A 17,022-nucleotide genomic window follows, 5' to 3' on the forward strand; every position below is an offset into this window, starting at 1 on the left:
AAATGAAAAACAAAAACAAGTGCTTCTATTAAAAATTTTAAGAAGTCATTTCGTCAAGAGAAAAGCCTTTGTTAATGTTCTCTTCAAGTCTAATCAAGGGCTTTGAGAAAAATGCTGAGCAGTTTCCTTTTTGCTAAAGTTCAAGGAAGACAAAAGAGACAAATTTACATTTTGATTGAACATTTTATTTATTCAGCCTTCACTCAGCAAATATTTATTAGTGTCCACTGCACACCAGGCACTGTGATAACTACTTGTTAATGCTGAGTGAGCTGCTAGAGTGAGCTACTAAGGAAGTGTATAATATGAACCACTACAGATCATCGATGGTATGCGTGACCACTCTGTCCCTTGGAGGGGCAGTGGGAAAATAGGAAATGGAACTAGGTAAAACTCAAAGCGGCCCTTACCTCTTTCACTCTAACTCCATGCTCATCACAAATTTCAAGATCAAAAACTTTGGGAGGCCGAGGTGGGTGGATCATTTAAGGTCAGGAGTTTGAGACCAGCCTGGTCAACATGGTGAAACCCCAACCTAAGCCCCATCAGGTGAACACCTAACATTAACCACCACATTGGTTCCAAGAGTGAGGATGGGGGAGGGGTGTTGAGAGTTTAAGGAAGGGGAATGAGAGTCATCTAGGAGAGTAGAAGAGAGAACAGACTAGGGAAATGGCCTGGCAACACTCAAGTTTAACTTGGTTAATCATCTTATACTTAAAGTAATAGTTATGAGTTTTTCTTGGGTTATGTACAACTGCATGGTGAAGGCAGAGAGTCGAATTTAACCAAGACTGTAACTTTGGTGAGGATGTATGACCAAAAGAGAGAGGAGGGGGTGTATGGATGAGATTGCTTGTATGGATGAGGCATGGAATAACCGTGGCAAGGAGAGAAATAAGGAGATGAGGGGTGAGGGACAGTGAGATGGAGGATGGATCAATGTGTTGTGGGTCCTGCAATGGTAGAAAGACCATCAAGGTGCTCGAGGGAGTGAGGAAGAAAATAGGAAATAGTGGCTGGAGAGTGGTTACTTGAAACTGAGCTTATGGCAAGGATGCAGAGGTGTGTGTGTGTGTGTGTGTGTGTGTGTGTGTGTGTGTGTGTGTGTGTTTTCCGTAATGGAAAGGTCTAAGGTATAATCGTGGAAGTCAAGCTTTTTGGAGGTGAGGAGAGAACTGAGGGGGCCAGGACAATGGATGGATCACCAGATGCTGAAAGCACTAACTCGTGTTGGAGTGAGAAGGAACTGGAAGTGCCAAGCAGCAACTAGGGGCAGTCAAGGATAGCAACCACAAGAGCAAGTGGGTGGTACGACCTGCTGGCATGGGACACAGAGCCAGGAGGGCCTTGGGAGGGGGGACGAAGAGGGAAACAGGCACCACTGGAGAGAACTACAGGGGCAGGAGTGCCCCAGGTCAGAGCCAGGTTTCAGCAAGACCAGGCAGGTGATGGGGATGTTCAGGAAAAAGTGGAGGATGTGGGGGATTCTGCTGAGGACTGACTGTGTCTTCCAGACCAGAGTGTCTCAAACTTTAATGTGCAGCCATGTCGCCTGGGTAGTCTTGTTAAAATGCAGATTCTGATTTAGCAGGTCTTGGGTGGAGCCCAGGTCTCTGCATTTCTTTTTTTTAATTATTATTATTTTACTTTAAGTTCTGAGATACAGTGTCTCTGCATTTCTAACAAGGTCCCAGGTGCTGCTGCTGCTGGTCTTTGGACTACACTTAGAGCACCAAGGTCCCATGTGGGAACTACCAGCACATGTGGCTGCTGAGCACTGAAAATGTGGCTCATTTGAATTGGGATATGCCAGAAGTCTAAAATGCACACTGGATTTTCAGGACAATAAAAGAATATAAAATGTCTCATTAATAATTTCTTGGGTGAGTGCAGTGTCTCAGGCCTGTAATCCCAGCACTTTGGGAGGCCAAGGTGGGAGGATCACTTGAGCTCTGGAGTTTGAGACCAGCCTGAGCAACACAGCAATACCCCATCTCTACTAAAAATCAAAAAAATTAGCTGGCCATGGTGATGCATACCTGTGGTCCCACTACTCAGGAGGCTGAGGCAGGAGGGTCACTTGAACTCAGGAAATTGAGACTGCAGTGAGATATGATCATGCCACTGCACTCAGCCACTGCACTCAACTTAGTTGAGGCTGCTGTAACAAATTGCCATAGACTGGGTGGCTTAAACAACACATGTTTTTTCTCACAGCTTTGGAGGCTGGAAGTCCAGTTTCAAGGAGTCAGCCTCATGGGATCTGATAAGAAGCCTCTTCCAAGTTGCAGACTGCTGATTTCCAGTTGTCTCCTTACATGGTGGAATGGCAGCCAGATAATTCTCTAGGGTCCCTTTCACAAAGGCATTAATCCTACTCATGAGGCTTCTACTCTCATGACCTAATCTCCCAAAGGCCCCACCTCCATAGACCATCACATTGGGGGTTAGGATTTGATCTTATGAATTTGGGGGTGATATAAACATTCAGTCCACCCATAGAAATTATTGTTATTGAGACAGCGTCTCGCTCTGTTGCACAGGCTGGCTGGAGTGCAGTGGCGCAGTCGTGGCTCACTGCAACCTCAAATTCCTGGGCTCAAGGGATCCTCCTGCCTCAGCCTCCCAAGTAGCTAGGACCACAGGTGGGTGCCACCACTCCCGGCTAATTTTTTTATTTTTTGTAGAGACGAGATCTAACTTTGTTGCCCAGGCTGGTATTGAACTCTTGGGCTCAAGTAATCCTCCTGCCTCAGTCTCCTAAAGTGCTAGGGTTATAGATGTGAGCCACTGTACTCAGCCAGGTTATATATTGAAATAATAATTTCTTAATATATTTAATTAAAATATATTTAAGGCAATTTTATCTGTTTCTTTTTACTTTTTAAATGTGGTTACTGGATAATTTGAAATTATGTATATGACTGTCATTCTGTTTCCTTTGGACAACACTATTCTCAAGGGTACTTGAGAAAGGTTTCCAGAGCTTAAAAGAGGGAGAAATAAAGTCAGATAAAAGGATGTGTGGGGAAGCATGCAGGTCAGAGTCCAGGAGAGGCCTGGGCCCTGGGCCACATCACAGTGACATGCGAAGGGCATGGTGAGATCAGTCCACCTGCTCCAAAGCTCATAGCAAGGACAAGCCTGAGAGATGAGGGGCAGGGGCAGAAGGCAGTAACTGGGAATATATTGGGACTGAAATATTTACACGTTTAATACCAAAGAAAGTAGAATTTAAAACACCCACCATTTACAGAATTTGCCTCATGTTCTCCAGGTATCTCAGGGCCCATAAAGGGAGAACTTTCTCAGTTTGAAATAACATGATCTACAGAGAAGGTTAATTGAAGGAGTCAAAAAGCTCTCAAAGGTAGTAACCAAAAAATGCCACTTTGAATAATATTGCTGGCAATTTTGTGAAAGAAAATTAATAATCATGATACCTGTAAACCAAAAAGTATGAGACAGGTCTAAACTGATTTAGAGGTTTATTTTGCCAAAGTTGAGGGCCATGGCCAGTTACACAGCCTCAGGAGGTCCTGAGAACATGTGCCCAAGGTGACTGGGTTATAGCTTGATTTTATACATTTTAGGGAGACAGTAGTGACAGGCAGTGACACAGATCGATACATTTAAGATATACATTGATTCAGCCAAAAAAGGCAGGACATCTTGAAGCAGGTGGGAAGGGGCTTCCAGGTCACAGGTGGATTCAAAGCTTTCCTGGTTGGCAGTTGATTGAAAGAGTTAAGCTCTACCTGAAAAGTTGACATCAGCTTGAATTAAGGTAAGTGTTGGGGTGGCGGTAGGGGTGGAGGAGTTGTGGAAGTTAAGGTTCAGGTAGAAGGCTTCAGAGAGAACAGATGGTAAATGTCTCTTAACATACCTTAAAACGTGTCAGACTCAGTTAAATTGCCCCTGGCTCAGGAAAAGACCTGGAAAGGGAAGGGAATTCTCTATAGAATGTAAATTTCCCCTACAAGAGACAGCTTTTCAAGGCCATTTCAGAATGTGTCAAAGAAACATATTTTGGGGGTAAATTAGTTTGATTTCATTCAGGGCCTGTTATATGTCATGTGATATTGTAGCTGAGTCAGGTTGACATTGGTGTCTGATTGCTACAGAGAGTCTGTTCGGTGAGTCTTAGGATCTCTGTTTTAGTGTGAATGCTGGTCAGTTGTATCTAAACTCTAAAAAGGAGTGGGTATAATGAGGCATGTCTGACCCCACTTCTCACCATGGCAGGAACTGGTTTTTCAGGTTTCTTTGGAATCCTCTTGGCTGGGGGGGTCCATTCAGTCAGTTGGGGGGCTTAGAATTTTCATCTTGGTTTACTCACCAAATAAAAAGTCTTTAGAGAAATGCCATTGACCAGTATTAGACACAGGTACAACTAAGAGACTCATCAAAATATGTGAAAATGTACCAAGGTTAATTTCCTTATAATATTTTTCATGTCCAGATAATTAGCACAAATAAAAACTTTCAAAAATTGCCAACAAGCAGACAAACAACTCTTTGTTTGTTTTTAAAGAAATTTTAAGTCCTTGGTTGCAAGTCCTCTGCTTTGTGCTGACTTCAGCGCCTTCCTGTGGTAACACCCCCTAATAACTGGATGTTTTGGATCTCATAGTTCCTGCTGGAATCTTGCTGTTGCCCATTCAAGTGTGGTGGTTCCTGTGTATTGGGGTGGCCTTGCTTCTCCTGCTCTTAGCTCTGGAGGAGCCCTCGGCTGGTGCTGCAGTGAATCTGTCAGAGTCATCCTAACCAGAGTGCCCCTATCCTGAATAGAGGCCGGTTAAAGCCAAACCTGCTGGGTTATATTCCCAGGGGATTGGGCAGTCCTGGTCACAAGATATTTAAGGTTGAGGGAGTAAGTTAATGATGCTAAATAAATAAAGACCCTGAATTCTTTCCCGTGAGAGATCCAAGAACCCACTCTTGGCATCTGGGACAAGACCCTTTTTCCAGTAACAATCCCCTGCCCTGGCCCTTTCTTCCTTCCGGAAAACTCAAAAAAAAATAGGCCTCAAAAAGAATGCATTAATCTGAGAAGAAACCACTGAATATGGCTACTAAGAGAAGCTGGGATTTTCTGATTTTTAATGTCGGTTTCAAAGAGAGCAGGTATACTTTGCAGGAGGGAACCATGCTAGCTGCAGAGTCATGGACCAGCTGGACCACAAGTTTTTACACAGTGTGCATGCTTTTGTTTTCCTGTCAACTTCTGTTGTTTTCATCAAAAGCCATCAGCCCGCCTCAGCCAGGGCATCATAATGTACATGCACCAGAATGTTGCAAGAAACCTTCAGCTGAGACCCTAAGAACCTGGACACGCAATGCCAGAGTGAAGTGTGAGGACCACAGCTGTGCAGGACATGCAGAAAGGAGGGGCAGAGAGCCAATGAGATGATGTCCCACCGCTCACCTGTGTCAGTGGAGACCGAAGGAGACTTGGAGGGTGCTTTTGGAGAGAACTGCTGATGTTTTGTGAGCCTCACTCTCTCTGTGTGTGGAAATGCTGGAGGATGAAACTGTCTAAACTCTCCTGAAGTCCCGGGAATGGAGTTTTAATGATAATGTGTGATGGGATGTGTGTTCTCTTATGGTATGGGAGACACAGAGGACTCACAGAGGACTGGCCTCTGCCTCTTGACCAGGGATCGGGAGAGATGGGAACTGAGCTGGTCAGCTGCTCTTCAGAGCTGGCCAAGGAGAGATTTCTGCTATGCTGGGAGGGCCTAAAAACATGCATGGATGGAGCCCAAGGACCAGGTGCAGATCTTATGCAAGAACGAACCAGGGGGTGACTTAGGTCCACCGAAAGACTGCCCAGAGGGACAAAAGGCTATCAGTGAAAAGAATCTGCAAATGAACTGCCGGTTCCTCAGGGGCTGAGGCAAGATCTTAATTTTGAGCAGGAGGAGAGTGTATTACCTACAACAACGATACCACAGATGAGAAAACCCCAGTTTTAAACCTGCTACATCCAAAGAGAGTAATGCAACTCTGGCAGTAGCAAAAATGTTGTGCCTCTCCTTTCCTCACTCCTAATTTGCCATCCCAGGGAAGGTTCAGAAACCATCTTCTGCAAGATGGGAGGAAGGGTAGCAGCCAGACTGCAGAAAGGGAGAAGAAACCAGCTACCTCTTGCTGTTCTCAGTGGCAGACTCCCCACCTGCAACAGGTCAGGTCTGTTACTGGAGAGAAAAGACAGGTAAGCAACACATGACAACTGCAAAAGATGTTTATAGTGGTAACTTTTACTTGGGACATGAAAATTATAAGAGCTGTGTGAAAATATGTTATTGTATACTGACAAAATTTAAGGAAGCACAGCAAAACTTCAACCTGGGGAAATGGGGCACGACAAAGTTCACTGGAGACACTTACTGGGGTTATGATTTGAATCTTTGAATGGAATTATTCAAAACAATGGACTTACAAGTATAATGGTGATATGCTTGAGGAAAAAATTATTATTTCTGAATACTTGATATAAAAAAGTTCAGTTTTAGCCAGGTGCAGTGATTCACACCTGTAGTCCCAGCTACTTAGGAGGCTGAGGCTGGAGGATTGCTTGAGCCCAGGAGTTCAAGGCTGTAGTATGTTATGATCATGCCTGTGAATAGCCACTGCACTCCAGCCTGGGCAACACAGCAGGACCCTGTCTCTAAAAACAAAGAAAAAGTTTAATTGAACTGGAAATCCCTTTGCATTATGATTTAACATTTGCATTCCACAATAGGAATAGCTAGTTGTTAGACTTAAAGAAGTATAACTTAAAGGAGCAAATGATCTGAATTCCAGTTGAGGACAGGAAAGCGGTTTCCTTCAGTTGCAGAAAATGAATGATGTTCGTGGTGACAAAGTATTGAAAGCAGCCTGCGTATGGGTAGGTGAACCATGTGCCTGCACTCCATGGAGCGCCATGCAGCAATGGGAAGCAGAGGATGAAAAATACACAGAACACTTTGGATTGTGCTGAAAACAAAGCAAAGGAATAAAATGAGGTATAGAACACAATGCTGTCTACACAAATTAAAAGTACATCATACAAAGCAACAAAGCACATTTCATAAGAGCACAGACAAATAAGAAATACACATGAAATAGAATAGAGTGGTTGCCCTTTGGGAGGGGCAGGGCAGTGATAATGAGAGTGGGATAAGGGAACAATCAGCCCAGCAGGGACCAATGATACAACTGAAGGGTATAAAAACCCACTGGGGTTCAGAAGAAAAAGAATTATTCTAAAAAAATGTTCATTTTCTCATTAAAATTTTGATCACATTTTATTTGGAAATTTTAAACTCAGCATTTAATACTTTCCTGTATACTTAACATTTTAGTTTTCTTTTAATCATATAACATAAAGAAATGATTTTTTTTTTCACTAAGTTCAACACAGCTGCCCTCTCACCATTGCCTTTAGTTTACCCAACATATGGAAAACTGTACTATTTTCCATTACTGCCCTGAAAAGGAAAGGCTGGGGAGCCCTGGCGTACTTTGGTTGTTACATAGAAACTTGACTGACACATCTACTCATGTCTACCCTTCCATGCAACAGGCCCCAACTTTATGTTTGAAATACAAGTAGTATGTGGCTATCTTTAGCATCTGTGTTTTAAAAGGTTTGATGGTTATTTTTGCTGAGAACCTCCTCCCCCTACCCTCCTAGTCATTTCCCATGTGATTAAGAGGCATGATGGCCTGTCACTGGGACAGTCTGAAGCAACAGGATTCACATGAACCTAATGTGACTACCTTTCCTGCCTGGCAGCTTCTGACCTAACCCTCCTGCAGCTAAGAGGAAGGGCCCTGCTCTCTGAGAACCTGTAGCTGCTGCAAAGACCCACACCTCTCCTCTGTGGTGCACACACACACACATGCCGTACTCTGCCAGGAGTGGTACAAAACAAATTATCCTCTTTGACTAGGAATTTTCTCTTTCATTTCACACTGGGTCTCTGGAGGGAGAGGAGGTGGCAGTAAATTTGCTTGTGTATTTATCACAGGCTGTGAGGCTGAGTCTGTGTGAGGAACCATTCATCTAGCAGAGGTGACTGCACATTAGCATCACCTTGGGAGCTTTCAAAACATACCAGTGCCAGCACTGAACCCCAGACAAATGGAATCAAAATGGCTGGGGGTGGAGTGTGGGCACCAGTAAGTTTTAAAAGCTCCCCAGATGCTTCTAATATGCAGCCAAGGTTGAGACCCACTGCTCTAAGCTGTATACTTGAAACTGGAGAGTTAGTTAATTCAGCTTCTTATTGAATTAACAAGACAAGAACTAACTTTAAAAAATCAAAGTTTCAATCTTTTTGTAGCATAAGATCACACTGTAGAGTTCCAATCAGAAATTTTCAGTGGATTCCCCTTACATCCCCCTCTCTTTTTGATCCCTGAATCTTACAGGGTTCCTTGAGGAATTATTACACAGTGACCTCACCACATTCTTATGAGATAGAAACAGTAAATATAACCAATCCAAGTTAACGCCAGGGCAGTGTCAGAGAGTTAAAGACTCATTCATTTCCTTCTTAAAATTTAACCATTGGTTTATTCCATGCGTATCTATTGGCTGCTAATTATGTGCAAGGAAGTGTCATCACGTGCTGCAGCAGATAAAAAGATACTTAGGATACCACTTCAGTTTTCAAGATGCTTACAGTCCAGTTTTCTACAACTAACTAAACCCAAGGAGGTGTGTAATGCCTTGAAAGAAGTTCAAGGTTTTATACTTCAAGAGTGGTAGGGATGAAGCTAAAAACAGGCTGGGGCTAACTTGGACTTTACAGGCAATGGGAGCTTATGAAATGGTGCAGGGTGGAGTGGTGACACGACAAAGTGGTGCTTTAGAGATTATTGTAGCATCTGGATGAAAGGTTAATTAAAGGTAAAGAGTGATTCTAGTTGAGGCAGGAAAACCAGTTTGAAGACTACCTCATAGTCCAGGTTGGTGTGAATTAATAAGGGCCTGACAAAACTCCTCTGTGTTGGGGAAAACTGGAACCGAAGTTGTTTTGGGGAGGAAAGGTGGCCACTGATGGGGAAAGCATGAGAAAACTTTTGGGGGTAATGGTAATATTCTATATCTTGTTAGGAATTTGGGTTCAAAGGGTATATTCATTTGTAAAACAAATCAGTAAATGTACACATAAGATTTGTGCACTACATTATATGTAAGTTTTGTCACAGAAATAAAAACTGTAAACATGGAACTCTGGTTAATGATTGCATTTAGAGGGAAGTGCACTGATGTCTGTAATCTACTAAATGTATCAGAAACTAAGACGGATCAATGGATGAAGAGTTATGTGATAAAGCAAGTGTAGTTAACATGTTCATGGTAGAACCTAGGTGGTGAGTATATGCACGTTCGCTATACAATTCTTTCAACTTTGTTATATATTTAAAATTTTTTGTACTAAACTGTAGGAGAGAAAAGGGTTTGAAGCAGAGAGTGAATCCAGTGGCATTTTAAAATTTGAATTGATAAAGCTTGGCATAACTGAATGTAGGGAATGAGGACCCAGAGAAGTGGGAGTTACCATGAACTTCAGTGATTAGAATAACAGGAAAATAAAGGTATTATTAATAGAAACCATTCACTGAGCCCCCAGTTATGTACCAGGTATTGTGGTAGGTGAACTATGTAGTTTATTTTTCATCTTCACAACAATTCCATATGGAAAATAATATTATATCCATTTACAGATGAGAAACAAAAACCCAGACTGGGGCTGGAACAGACTTCACACTCTTCTCTTGGTGATTCTGATTCCATTTGTCCAGGGTTCAGTGCAGGCATTGTTTTTCTTTTTTTTGTCATTGGTATGTTTTGAAAGCTCCCCAGGTGATTCTAATGCATAGTCACCACTGCTAGATGAATGGTTCCTTACACAGACTCAGCCTCACAGCCTATAATAGCCAGGCTGGTTAAATAGTAAAAGAAATAGGGAAGTCAGAAAAGGTTTGAGGGGGAAATGATAAGTCTGATTTTGAGATGAAAGAAGCATATTAAAATAATTTAAAATTTTCATATATTTCAGGTGTGAAACATGATACTTTGTTTTACTTTGTTTTATTTTTTGTTTATTTATTTATTTTTAGATGGAGTCTGGCACTGTTGCCCAGGCTGGAGTACAGTGGCATGATCTTGGCTCATTGCAAGCTCTGCCTCCCTGGTTCAAGCCATTCTCCTGCCTCAGTCTCCTGGGTAGCTGGGACTACAGGCACCTGCCACCATGCCCAGCTAATTTTTTGTATTTTTAGTAGAGACGGGGTTTAAACGTGTTAGCCAGGATGGTCTCGATCTCCTGACCTCGTGATCCACCCGCCTCGGCCTCCCAAAGTGCTGGGATTTTTTTTTTTATTTTTTGAGACAGAGTCTTGTTCTGTTGCCCAGGCAGGAGTGCAGTGGCGCGATCTCGGCTCATTGCAAGCTCTGCCCCCCGGGTTCAAGCCATTCTCCTGCCTCAGCCTCCTGAGTAGCTGGTACTACAGGCGCCTGCCACCACATCTGGCTAATTTTTGTATTTTTAGTAGAGATGTGGTTTCACCATGTTGGCCAGGCTGTTCTCGAACTCCTGACCTCAGGCAATCTGCTCGCCTCAGCCTCCCAAAGTGCTGGAATTACAGGCATGAGCCACCACACCCAGCCTAACATGATATTTTGAAACACATGTACATAGTGAAATGATTACTGAAGTCATGCGAATTAAAACATTCATCTCCTCACATAGTCACCCCATTTTTTTTTGTTTTAGAGTGAGAGCATTTGAAGTCTCAGCAAATTTCCAGTATACAACACAGTATTATTAACTATGGTCACCATGCTGTACATTAAATCTCCAAACTCCTTCATCCTATAGAACTGCAACTTTGTACCCTTTGACCAACGTCTTCCTGTTTCTCCAACTCTCTGCCCCTGGGAAGCACTGTTCTACTCTCTGTTTCTGTGTATGACTTTTTTAGATTCCACATGTAAGTGAGATCATGAACTGGTTTTCTTTCTGCACATGGCTTATTTCACTTAGCATAATGCCCTCCAGCTTCATCCATGTTGTTGTAAATGACAGAATCTCCTTTTTTTTTTTTTTTTGAGACAGAGTCTCACTCTGTCGCCCAGGCTGGAGTGCAGTGGCATAATCTCGGCTCACTGCAAGCTCCATCACCCGGGTTCATGCCATTCTCCTGCCTCAGCCTCCCGAGTAGCTGGGACTACAGGCGCCCGCCACCGTGCCTGGCTAGTTTTTTGTATTTTTAGTAGAGACGGGGTTTCACCATGTTAACCAGGATGGTCTCGATCTCCTGACCTCGTGATCCGCCCGCCTTGGCCTCCCAAAGTGCTGGGATTACAGGCGTGATCTCCTTCTTTTTTAAGGCTGCCTAATATTCCATTGGGTGTGTGTATGTAAGTGTGTATATATACATATACATCACATTTTCTCTATCCATTCATCTATCAACAGATGCAGGTTGTTTCTGTATCTTAGCTGTTATGAATTATGCTGCAGTGAACATGGGAGTTCAGATGATCTTTTTCAGGTACCGATTTCATTGTCTTTAGATATATACCCAGAAGTGGGAGAGCTAGATAATGTGGCAATTCTACTTTTAATTTTTTGAGGAACCTCTGTGCTGTTTTTTATAAATGGGGCTGTACCAATTTACATTCCCACAAATACTGTACATGCTTCCCTTTTCTCCATACCCTCACCAACACTTATCGCTTGTCTTTTTGATAATAGCCATCCTAACAGGTGTAAGGTGATATCTCATAGTAGTTTTAATTTGCATTTCCTTGATGATTAGTGATGTTGAATACCTTTTCATATATCTGTTGGCCATTGGTATGTCTTCCTCAGAAAAATGTCTGTTGCAAGTCCTTTGCCCATTTTTAAATCGGGTTGTTTGTTTATTGTTATTGAGTTGTGTGAGTTTCTTATATGTTGTGGATATTAACCCTTTACCAGATATATGGTTTGCAAATATTTTCTCCCAATTCATAGATTGCCTTTTCATGTTTCTGCCTTTGCTGTGCAGAAGCTTTTTAGTTTGATATAGTCCCACTTGTTTATTTTTGCTTCTGTTTCCTGAATTTTTTATGTTATGTTAAGAAATAATTGCCAAAGCCAAGATCAAAAAGTTTTAACTTATTTCTAGAAGTTCTGTAGTTTCAGGTCACATTTAAACCTTTAATCCATTTTGAGCTGATTTTTATATATGGTGTTAAAGAAAGGGGGGCCAATTTCATTCCTTTGTATGTGGATATCCAGTTTTCCCAGCACAATTTGTGGAATAGACTATCCTTTTCCTATTGTGTCTTATTGGTGTCCTTGTTGAAGATCAGTTGATAAATGTGTGGGTTTATTTCTGGGCTCCCTATTCTGATCCATTGGTTTATGCATGTGGTTGTATGCTAATATCATACTGTTTAGATACTATAACTTTGTAATATAATTTGAAATCAGGAAATGTAATTCCTCCAACTTTATTTTCCTTTCTCAAGACTGCTTTTGCTACTCATGGTCTTTTGTGGTTTCTTACAAATTCTAGAATAAGTTTTTCTATTTTTGTGAAAAATGTCTGAAATTTTCATAGAAATTGCATTCAATCTGTAGATTACTTTTTGTAGTATGGGCATTTTAATAATATTAATGTTTTCCAATCCATGAACATAGAGTATCTTTCCATTTATTTGTGTCTTCTTCAATTTTTTAAATCAATGTTTTATAGTTTTCAGTTTTCAAATCTTTCACTTCTCTGTTTAAATTAATTCCTAAGTGTTTTATTCTTTTTGATGCTATCATAACTAGGGTTACTTTCTTGATTTTCTTTCAGATGGTTTGTTATTGGTGTATATAAATGCAACTGATTTTTGTATCCTGATTTTGTATTCTACAACTTTAATGAATTTGTTTATTAGTCAAATCGTGTTTTTTTTTCTGGAGCCTTTAGTATTTTCTACATATAGAATCATGCCATCTGTAAATAGGGATAATTTTACCTCTTCTTTCCAAATGGACACTTTTTCTTTTTCTTGTCTGATTGCTGTTGCCAGTACTTCTAGTACTAGGTTGAATAGAAGTAGTGATGATGGGCATTCTTGCTTTGTACTGGATCTCAGAGGAAAAATTTTCAGTTTTTCTCCATGGATTATGATGTTAGCTGTAAGCTTTTCATAAATGACCTGATATGTTGAGGGAATTTCTATCTATTCCTATTTTGTTGAGTGTTTATCATAAATGGATGTTGAACTTTGTCAAATGCTTTTCTTCATCTATTGAGATGATCATATGGTTTTTACCTTTCATTCTGTTTGGTAGCATATGACATTATTGATTTGTATATGTTGAACTCATCTTGCATCTCAGGGACAAATCTCATTTGGTCATGGTGTATAATATTTTTGACGTGTTATTGAAGTCAGTTTGCTAGTATTTTACTGAGGTATTTTGTGAGTTGGTAATGTTTAGTAGGAAATTTAAAATATGTGGGTCTTACTACACAGGATAAGGCTAGAGATCTATAGATTTGGTGATTGCCTACACTCCAGAAGGCAGCAAAACAGAGACATCTGAAAAGAGATAATGATTGAAATAAGGTAAGCAAAATGAGACTCTGAAGAGAAGCAATAGACAGAAGAGGGATAAAAATAGAGAATATGGGAGAATGGCCACAGCTGGAATGGGAAGAAAAAGAGAAGCTAGAAAAGTTTACATCGTGCCAAACTCTATCCCCATTCTGGAGTGGAAATAAACTGGGTAGGACTAGGAACTACAGTGGCAATTTCATGCTTAGCCACTGTGAGATCAAGCAATTCTTTCTACTCCCTCCTGATTTACTCTTTATCCTTGTGACTAGTGTTCAACTCATATTAAAGAGCAGTATACCTTTTTAGCCAGTCATCTAGTGCAACTTTCCCTTATTCTTTTGCTTGTTTTCTTTTCTCTAAGCAGTTTGGGCTCTACCTGTTATCACTCTCAGCCAAATGGACAACATGGATCTTTACTCAGTATTTTGAGATACTCATATCCTCAGTCCCTATATCATGATTCTGAATACTAGAAAGTTTGAAACTGCCTGTGACCATCACAAATCTTTTTGATTATGATGAAATCCCTGATGCTATCTCATGGTCAAAATGATAGTGACATTTTTCATCATGCAGCTGGTCCTACCCTGATTACTACTTCCTCTTTTGGCTAAGTCCATTCACATTTGTGCCGTTCACCCTTTGAATTCTCTTTCATTCCCACATGATTTAACACATAGAAGTAGTAGAAGTAGTATAGAGTCAGATGGGGTTATTGTCTCTTCCCTGTGAGGAAAGAGATTTGAAGAAGATAGTAAGCAGTCTCAGCTGATACAAAGGAGACATAGAAGGATAGAACTGTAGTAAGATCTTTGAAGATGGCCTTCATTCTTTATCTGACTTACTAAGTTTAAGACTTTTTGTGGTATTAATACACACAAAAATTCTATCAATTTTTAATAGTGTGTCAGATAAATAAATTATATACAAATGATTTTAAAACAAGATGTACATCAATTCTGAAGTTCACAGGATCAATTAATAAAAAACGAGGTATACAGTGAGAAGGAAATTTTGGACAATTTCAAGAGTGTTGAGTGTTGTTTCTGTAAAGTCATAGGGCAATTGCCAAATTTTAGTAAAAGAAATATTTGATATTGTGGAAATGGAGATAATTAAGGCAGAGTTTTAGACCATTTGTGGCAAAAGTTTGACTATGAAGGAAAAGAGGAAAAGTAGATTGATTGGAATGGCAGGTAGAAAAGAATTCCAAGGGCTTTTAGTGAGAACTATATACAATGAAGACTCCTAAACTTGAGCTTAATATATGCCAAGTACTATTCTGGACATTGAAGATACAAGTAATCATAATGTCATATTCTTACCTTCAAGTATCTCAGGGTCCACTGGAGAAGATAAATGGATTAACATACATTATAACAAATAAAGTGTTAAAATAGTAGTATCAACATAGATATTTACAAGAAGGAGTATCTAACTTTTTTCTTGGAGCACAGGCAAAGCTTCATAGAGGAAGTGGCATTTAAGATGAGCCTTACTGATCATTAGTAGCTTGGGAAGAGAGAAAAGGGAAAGGGAATTTTTAGCAAGAGATATGGCTTGTGCAAAGGCTTAAAACAGTGGAAAAGCATGGTATATTTGAGGATTCATGAGCAGTTCAATTTGACGGAGTTATAGGGTGAATGAAAGGGAGTAGCAGGAGATGAAGCTAGAAAGATATGCTAACACTAGGTGATAAAAGGAACTTCTCTGACCTGGTAAGAAGTTTGGATTTTATTCTGTAGGCAAAAAAATAACTCAAGCTGAGTAGAATATTATAAAATTTTTGTTTAAAAAAGAAAACTTGGCCAGGTGCGGTGGCTCACACCTGTAATCTCAGCACTTTGGGAGGCTGAGGCAGGCAGATCACCCAAGATCAGGAGTTCAAGACCAGCCTGGCCAACATGGTTAAACCCCTTCTTTACAAAAACATAAAAAAATTAGCCGGGCACCGCCAGGCGTGCTGGCTCACACCTGTAAACCCAGCACTTTGGGAGGCCAAGGCGGGTGAATCACCTGAGGTCAGGAGTTCAAAACCAGCCTGACCAACATGGAGAAACCCCATCTCTACTAAAAATACAAAATCAGCTGGGCGTGGTGATGCATGCCTGTAATCCCAGCTACTTGAGAGGCTGAAGCAGAAGAATCGCTTGAACCCGGGAGGCGGAGGTTGCCGTGAGCCAAGATCGTGCCATTGCACTCCAGCCTGGGTGATAAGAGCGAAACTCTGTCTCAAAAAAAAAAAAAAAAAGCCGGGCATGATGGTGGGTGCCCACAATCCCAGCTACTCAGGAGGCTGAGGTGGGAGAATCGCTTGAACCCAGGTGGCAGAGGTTGCAGTGAACCAAGGTCGTGCCATTACCGTCTATCTAGCCTGGGCAACAGAGTGAGACTCCCATCTCAAAAACAAACAAACAAACAAAACCCTCTAACTTTCAGGTATGATGGAATAGTTCAGACAGAACAATGCTTCTTCTAAGATCAGCTAGAGAAGTTAGATAAATATATATTTTAAATATATGTTCGAAGTAATCAAAAAGCTACAGAGGAAAATAGTAATTAACAGGACAAAACCTTGGAGAAGGGAGAACCATATAGAGAATTCAGCTGACATTATGCAGTCACTTTTTTCTTCAGGACATTTTTAAATTCTAGGTATAGAGCAATAAAAGAAATAAATAATTCAAGCAAAGGGATCAGGAAGAGGATTGCTACTAAGAGGCAGAGAAACCAATGAAGCCTTTTACCATCTCACACTAGAAAGACAAAAAGTCATAGAGGCTTGATTTTTATAAGGAAAGAGAAGTGAGAAACTGACCTTGATACTTTGTTGGACTTGCCTGAAGACATTTGCTGAATTCTCAGGCTGTGCTGGGATGGAGATTAGAGGCCAAATAAAAACCTCTGGTAAATAGTGCACAGGTTTTGGTAATCACTTATTGCTGAAAAGGGAGGTATTAGATGTCAGGCCTCCATAAGTCCTCAGGTGAAACATCTAGATGCTATGACCGAAGAGTCAGAGTTGATCTAGAAGTAAACAGAACCTGTAGTCATCTCAGTCTCGAATGAGAACAAAGCATTAATCGCCTACTTGATCTGCTAGCAAAGGAAACAGTAATCACTGAAGGAAGATAAGATAAATCATCCACAACCCCTAAACATTTTCATACACAATGTGCAACATTTAATAAAAAGTTGCTAGGCGTGGCACACCTTATGACTGAAAAATAACAATAGAAAAAACACAATAAAAACAGTTTCAAGGAAAGCCAAATATTAGAATTATTCAAAAAATAATTTAAGATAGCTATGATTAATATGTCAAGATAATAGAGAAAAATGGAGAATTTTACTAGAAAATTTGAATCCATAAAATAGAAATACTAGAACTGAAAAATTCAAAAACTGAA

The 17,022-nt window shown here is 40.7% G+C and overlaps 1 long non-coding RNA gene across 1 annotated transcript in view; it reads left to right on the plus strand.

Moving 5' to 3' along the window:
* LOC105740220 overlaps positions 1-16,530 on the plus strand; it is a 37,971-nt gene extending 21,441 nt beyond the window's left edge. Inside the window, exons 4-6 of the long non-coding RNA XR_004031332.1 lie at positions 2,547-2,648; positions 4,637-6,220; positions 16,250-16,530. This is a non-coding gene — a long non-coding RNA (uncharacterized LOC105740220). The remainder of the gene's footprint in view (positions 1-2,546; positions 2,649-4,636; positions 6,221-16,249) is intronic.
* Positions 16,531-17,022: the final 492 nt, after the last annotated feature.

The sequence above is a fragment of the Nomascus leucogenys genome, chromosome 8 (assembly GCF_006542625.1).
Source record: "Nomascus leucogenys isolate Asia chromosome 8, Asia_NLE_v1, whole genome shotgun sequence".
Lineage (NCBI taxonomy): Eukaryota > Metazoa > Chordata > Mammalia > Primates > Hylobatidae > Nomascus > Nomascus leucogenys.